A 7,494-nucleotide genomic window follows, 5' to 3' on the forward strand; every position below is an offset into this window, starting at 1 on the left:
CTCTCTCTCTCTCTCTCTCTCTCTCTCTCTCTCTCTCTCTCTTTCCCACTCCCTGTCTCCCCCTTCCCCGTCCCTCTATCCTTTTTCCTCTCCTCTCTCTCCCAGCCCCCGACAATTAATTACCTTTCTCCTCTACCCCACCCCCACCAAACCCCAAATTTCCTGTGCAAAATGGAAGTTTGGTGGAACAGTAGTATAGGGCAAACAGGACCGGCCCGCTGTTTTTCTGCTTTCTTCCTCCTCCACGCCAGGGTCTCCGAATCAGCGCTTACCTTTAGGCTACCTGAAAGGATCCGGCGCACTTTCCTTCTCCAGCAAGGCGGAGCTGCCACAGGGAAACAGGCCTGGACTATACGGATTTCTGCACACGTCGACTCCTAGTCACGTGAGGGCCGCGTCATCAATGAGCTCGGGTCCTCAGTTACCCCTCCCCTTACTTAGCACAGCAGCCCGCCCCCTACATTCCCTCTCCTTGATATAGTCAATCTTTTCGTGGTCGTATTTGCCAATCAGAGACAATAAAACTGGTAACTTCGCCCTGGAGTATCTATTCGTCTTTTTCCAATTACCAGCTAAGAGCAATCCTTTTAGTGTTAATAGACCATTTCTCATTCTTTAGGAAATCATCTCTTTCTATTGGCTCCCAATCCCCCACTCCCCTCCCCCAGCCCAAGGCCCACCATTTCCTCTGCAATCCTATCCTGCATTAAAATGACTAAGGGTAGGGAGAGGGAGGGTGGGAAAAGAATCTGGAGGTGAGAATAGGATTTCACTAGCACTCTTGAATAGTTCGTGTTTTAAGCAATTAGTGTACTTTTCAAAATGATATTAAAAATGAATATCTCACAAACAGTATTTAGCACTTAATGTAGAGGGAAAATTAGGTTAGCTAAAATTGATTTTTAAGACCAGATAAAGTTTCCTAATGGCTAAAAGTCAAATGACAGTAACTTTATGACTTTATAGCATATTGATGTGTTAGAATTTTTTAATCTTACTAAAAAGTCTTTTTTAAAGAACCTCCTAAATTAATCTGTGGCAGGAGGCCTCTATTTTCCTTTCAGCAATTTTGTACAAATGATATATTAGTTTTTCTTTCTGGTTGAATTGAAGTAATCGTGTCTTACATAGCTGATGTTTTTTTCCCTCCAAGCACTGGGAATCAAATACAGGGCCTTGCACTAAACTACATTCCACCACTCCTTTTAAAATTTTGAGACAGGGTTCTATAATTTGCCAAGGCAGAACTCACACTTAAAATTCCTCTAACTCAGCACTGCAACTACAGGTGTGGGCCACCAGGTCTGGCTACAGATATCTTACCATTTCATTGATGAATGCTTGTGGCTTCCACTTATGCTTTTTAATGTGAGTGCCTCCTAAGCATCTGTAGTTTCCAATGCTTTTGGTAATCAAATGAATCCACTGAAAAGCCTAGTTTCCACCTACTGGACTTTATTTGGAACTCAACTTGTTTTATTGTGAAGCATTTTGTTCTTGAAACTTAAATGTTTGTAGGGAAATAACTCATTGTGAAACACTCAGAATGAAAGTGTTCCTGTGTCTTGTCATCGAGTGTCAGATTTATTTAGCAGGTGTCATTTTCATTCATTCACTCATGGCATTCTAGATACTCTGGTTTGTTTACTGTGCTGCATTTAAAAACTATTAACACATGTAATTGTTATGATGAGAAAGCAGGAAGCACCACTGCTGTAAGAAAGCAGTATTACTTTAAAGAACAAACTGATCTCCCAAATCAGAATTCACTGGCACCTGGAGGTGTAGTGATACCAGTGAAGCCAGCTGGAGAATGGAGAAGAGGGAGTGTAGCAAGGGTCTTTTATCTAGGGTGATCACAGCAGCATGCCTTAACCAACAATAGAACCCACCAGGGAGAAAAAAAAGTCTATAAAATATTCTGTTGGCTTAATGTTTTATAATTTATATTTAAGTCTGAGGTTTTTATTTCACAGATAGATACATTTGCTATTATTTGAATATTTAATATAAATATAGCAAGCAAATTATAAAGACTTAACATTACCTACCAACAATTATTTCCAGTCTTCCAGATGTTACCACTTAATGGGGAATCGCCACCTCCAAATTCCTTCAGGTTACCTGATTCTAGCCATATCTTACCTCCATCCCTAAACTCTGACAATTACTGATTTATACCCTATTATTACAGCTTTGTCTTTTTCAGAATGTATATAAGTGATTCTAGACAATTTATAAGGTTTTCAGACTGGCTTCTCTCGCTCAGTATCATGCCCTCCACATCCAATTAAGTTGTTGTATGCAGCAGTAGTTCATCTTCTTCTTTTTACTGAACAGTATTGTTATTTGGATATTCCACAGTGTATCCATTCATCTGCTGAAGCATTTTGTTTTTCACAAATAAAATTTTTGTTTGTAGGGAAATAACTCATGGTGAAACACTTGAAGTGTTCTTGTGTCTTGTGATTGAGTTTAAGATTTATTAAGCAGGAATAAATGAAGGATATATGAGTTATTCCCAGTACTGAGCGAAAATGAAGAAAGCTGACATATACATTTATGTATAGGTTTAGGCCCCTATCATTTCATGTCTGAACTACTTGCCTCCAGTATCTCCGTTTCTCTTTCCAACTGATCTCATACAGCCTTCAACTGAAACTTCACTGTGTGTTTTCAACTCAGCCTCCTTCCCAGAGGCCTTCCCTGGCAAGCTCGCCACTCACACAGCAAATTGCAGTGTTTTTATTCTCACATTAAGCACCCATCAGGACTGAGCCCCAAAATACACATTACCAACCTATTCATGCATTTCTTTGCCTCACTCGCTGTGTCACAAGCATTCCTTTTTCATTCCTCTAATTGTCCTTATATGCAAGTCCTTTCCTGCTGTCATCCCTGTTATCTTAGATTCTGGTCAGCTGGAAGTGATCTTTCCCTCTCCTGTTTCTGAGCTGCATCTCCTGTGTAGCCTTAGCTAATGTTGCCTGGTGCCCTTCTCTGTCCCTCTCTTCCTCCTTCTTCCTCACCAGTCCCCTCCCCTTCCCCTCCCCTCCCCTCTCCCCTATCTCCTTTCTGTCTTCTCTGTCTCTCCCCTTTTTGTCTTTCAGCCTTTGTCTGCCTTTGTTTTTCTCTGTCTGTTTCTTTCTGTTTCTGTCTCTTTCTCCCCGCCCCAGCATGTATATGTTTGTGTTGGTAGATACATAACCAAGCAGAAGATAAGATATGGACTGGGGAAGGGGATTAGGGGATTAGTAGCCTTTAGCTCTCATGCTTCTGTAGTGACTCATTTAATGTTAACTGGTGTGTTTCCCAGAAACTTCAGTGTTTCAGAGTTTGCTGAGAGTAAGAATGTAGCTCAGTGGGTTAATGCATGCCTAGTATGCTCAAGACCTGAGTTTGATCCCTGGCACAAAAAGTTTGCCAATTAGCTTACAATTAACTCCCAGCACACAGAAATCTTTTTTAAATTTTTATGTTGTGAAGAGAGTACAAAATAGTATTAAAACAGGGCCGGCCAAATGGCTCAGCGGATTAAAGCGCCTGCAAGCAGGCACAGGGGCTGGAGCTCAATCTTGGAGCTTGCTGTGCCAGCCCCTCCCCTGGGGCACACTGAGAAGGCAAAGGCAATTAAGACTGGACATGGTGGCACACACCTGTAATCCCAGCTCTTGGGAGGCTGTAAGCAGGTGGATCACTATCAGTCCGATCTAGTAATGAGACCCTGAACACCCTGTAGACCCTTCCCTAAAATACAAAAGAAAAGAATTAAAAAAGAAAAATTACAAATGATACAGAATTTCACTAAACAAAATAATATAAATTTCACAGTATTTGTTGTATCACATAGTGTTGTCTTCAAATTAGTTGTTTATTATTACCAGATATAACAGCACAAAAATTGAAGTAGAACTTTTACTGTCCTTTCTCCATTTATTCTGCTTATATGTAATTATAACAAACCTAATACAATTGCTATGGTGCTACTGGCAAAATATATTAACCATGCTGTCCTAAGTACTCACAAGAGACATTTACAAACTCACTAATGCATACCTGACAAAAAACCAGGCAATGCAGACCTTCTTCGTCCTTCTCCCTGGGCAATTTAGTGCAACAGTGCAACATTCAGCTACATTTTACATTAAAGTAGTCATAGTAGATTTTAAATACGAGTAAAATTTTAAGATACTATACCAAAAAGAATATTATACCAGCATGCTATTAGAGAAATTGGGTTTTTAAAAAAAATGAAAAAAAAAAGGTTCATCAATTTTGAGAGTGAAATTATGGCCTCTGGAAAGTAGCCTGGATGTCTCAGTCAATGTCCTGTTTTTGTGCAATGAACAGGCACTACGAATAGTTTCAATGCCCAAAGTTCTCCAGGTTATATGAAGAGAGGAGGAAAGAAGCTCTATATTACCATTCAGGTGTGCCCATACACTCTTATACAACAGTGAACAGGAAACTCTTATATAGGACTATGATATCTAGAAGATTGTTTTGTATACTCCATTTTAATTTTTTATGTATTTAGTACAAGGTCTACAGGGCCTCACTATGTAGGTGGGACTCATAGTGATTCTCCTGTTTTCAGTCTCCCAAGTGCTGGGATTACAGGCACACGCTACCAACCAATGTCTCAGCATGCCCTGGGGAAGGGGATGGCAAGGCATGCTGGGAATACAACCCCAGTCCCTGAGCCTGCCTAAGCAGATACCTTAGTCCACTGAGCTATCTGGCCAGCCCTTATATTCCTTTTGTTTTTTCCTTTTTAGAGTCACTTCCATTGTCTTATACATTGAGTGTTCTGAGACTGGTATTATTTTGGAGTTTTTTGTTTTTTGTTTTTGGCTGGCTCAGCCCGCCATGACATGCAGTGCCGGGGATCAGGGATCAGGGATTGAACTGCAGTCCCTGAACTTGCCTAAGCTTGCCTAAGCAGGCACTTTAGGCCACTGAGCTATCTCGCCAGCCCCTGAGACTGTATTTACACCAGCTTTTCCTACACATTTTTTCATTGATATTATTAATTTGTAAAATTGACAGGATTGGGCTGGGGGAAATGGCTCAGTGGAATAAGCGCTTCTCTGGCAAGCGCAAGGGCATGAGTTCAATCCCTTGTTCCACCAAAAGAAAAAAAAATTGACAGGATTATAATGTGATGTTTTAATACATGTATACATTGTGTCATAACCAATGTGATATCAGAGTATATGCATACGTTATATAATGAGCAAATCAGGGTAGTATATTTGGCATCTCAAATATTTATCTTTATTTTCATTGTGAAAATTTAAAATCCAATATTCTAGCTATTTTTAACTGTTTAGTAAATTATTGTCAATAGTAGCCACCTTTCTGTGCAGTAGAATACCACAACCAATTCCTTCTATTTCATTGTAACTGTACCCCTTGACCAACTTCTCCCCATTCTTCCTTCTGCCTTCATTGTGGTTTAAAAGGACATCCTCTCCAAGAACTGAAGCTGAACAGTTTTCTCCATCACTTCTGTAGCAGTCTATGTGGCTCAAAAATATCCTACCCGGCAAAGAAAACTCTGCCACAGATCCAAAGATTTAGCATAGTGTGTACTGAAGCACCTTCCATCTAAGATGATTTGCCCCTTCAGTGTAGAAGATTCAGCACATTTTATTGCTTTGCACAACTGAAGGTGGCTTACCCAGTTTTTGGTTCAGTTGGTACACTTAGAACCTAGGGTGATTTCCTCTTACATTGGTTCTATTATAGAAACACAAGCTGTTACACCATTCCTGTCATGGCATTTCCAGATATAATTCTATGTTCTGTGAATTTAAAATGGATACATTTCACAAATTCAGCACACTATTGAGCAAAGTCATTGGCCACATAGAGGTGAATGTATTTAACTAGAATCATGTCTTCTATATTCTTCACTATCTCTTTCACACGAGTCTGTCAGTGCCTAGACCAGGAGCTGAATGCTGCCCATGTTCTTAATTGTGGTAAAGAGCTATAGTTAACCGGAGCGCAATGCTTAGGGATTACTGTGAACCTAAAGTGCTGTGTCACAACTGCTAACATTTCAACATTTCACATGAGTTGTCCTGCTTAGACTTTTTATTTCTAGCACTAGAGATTTAACCTAGTGCTTTCACATTATGTTACATTCCCAGTCCTTTTATAATTTTTTATTTTGACAGAGAGTCTTACTAAGTTACGAAGTTGCCTACACTGGCTTGAACTTGTGATCTTCCTGCCCCAGCCTTACAGAGTTCCTGAATTACAGACAAGTATCCAGTGGATTTTGCCTACAGTAACTATTACTGTATTGTGTTATGGTGATTTTTATATGTTCTCCTCCACTACCACCATGGTACCAGGATGGTGTTTTTTAATATCCTAATATCCTACATTCCTTCTACAAATAATATTTCAAATTACAGTAATACCTTGGTTCATTAATACTTCCTTTTGGAAACAATTCTGTTTGCTAAGTGTTCCACAAAATTTTGTTTCCAGTCACAAACTCCCCATCAGGTGGCAAACACGACCACACCCGGCTTCCCCAGGGAAACATAAATGCAGCCACTTTCCCCAAAAATCATAACACGAACTAAGTGCATAAACCTAGGAACCAGTGTATTTCAAAAGGAACATTTTCCTTTCCACTTCACCTTATTTGTATACTGATATAACCATTTGTTTCTAACAGTGCAATTTAACTCGAATACAGTTAAGGTTTCTGGTTTGTTTTTACTAATGATTGCCCAGTTGTTCCAGGGCTGGTTTTTATTAGTCCATGCTTACAGTGCATATTGATCACACTCGTTGTGTAGAATTGGTACATATACATAATACATCCCAATTCTTCTTCCCCATCCCCTGCAGCTTCATTTTTGTAAGCATCAGATTCATTTATTTATAAGTTTTTACTAAGTTAATTATCATACTTACAGATTAATAACCAGACTGATAGGTCAATGAACATTTAAACGCATACAAATTAAACAAAATTAAGGGGGGCCTACCCATTAGCTCAGTTATTTAAGTGCCTGCTTAAACAAAGTAGTCAGGCTCAAGATGCTGTGGTTCGAACCCAGTTTCTCACAGGAAAACAGAAATGCCCTCAAGGACACTTCAGGCCACCAAAAAAAAAAAAAAAAAAATTAAGGTACATTTTTAGGTAAGTTTGTCCACACTTGACTATAATGTTTTCTCTTTTTCTCATCATCTGTATTTTATTTTGCACTTAATGTATTGAGGGTCTTATGTAAGAGAAACCATGGGATATTTGCTTTGTGTATCTGATTTACTTCACTGAACATTGTGGTCTCAAAGTCCATTCATTTTCCTACAGATGATTCAAATTTATCCTTCTTTATGGCAGAGTAGTACCCCCTTTGTGTGTAAATAGCATGTTTTCTTTTTTTTTCTTATAAAGCTTTAAATTTTAATATTTGAATTAGTACAATATTTTCTCTAAAACTTATAAAAATCCAAGAATGCTTA

General features: G+C 39.1%; 1 protein-coding gene across 3 annotated transcripts in view; it reads right to left on the reverse strand.

The window, feature by feature from the left end:
- Tceal8 (transcription elongation factor A like 8) overlaps window positions 1-400 on the reverse strand; it is a 2,322-nt gene extending 1,922 nt beyond the window's left edge. For all 3 annotated transcript variants that reach the window (XM_023703462.1, XM_023703460.1, XM_023703461.1), the window contains exon 1: window positions 273-400. The gene's annotated coding sequence lies outside the window, so the exon portion shown is untranslated. The remainder of the gene's footprint in view (window positions 1-272) is intronic.
- Between the last annotated feature and the right edge of the window lie 7,094 nt (window positions 401-7,494).

Source organism: Octodon degus, unplaced genomic scaffold (assembly GCF_000260255.1).
Source record: "Octodon degus isolate 3935 unplaced genomic scaffold, OctDeg1.0 scaffold00171, whole genome shotgun sequence".
Classification (NCBI taxonomy): domain Eukaryota; kingdom Metazoa; phylum Chordata; class Mammalia; order Rodentia; family Octodontidae; genus Octodon; species Octodon degus.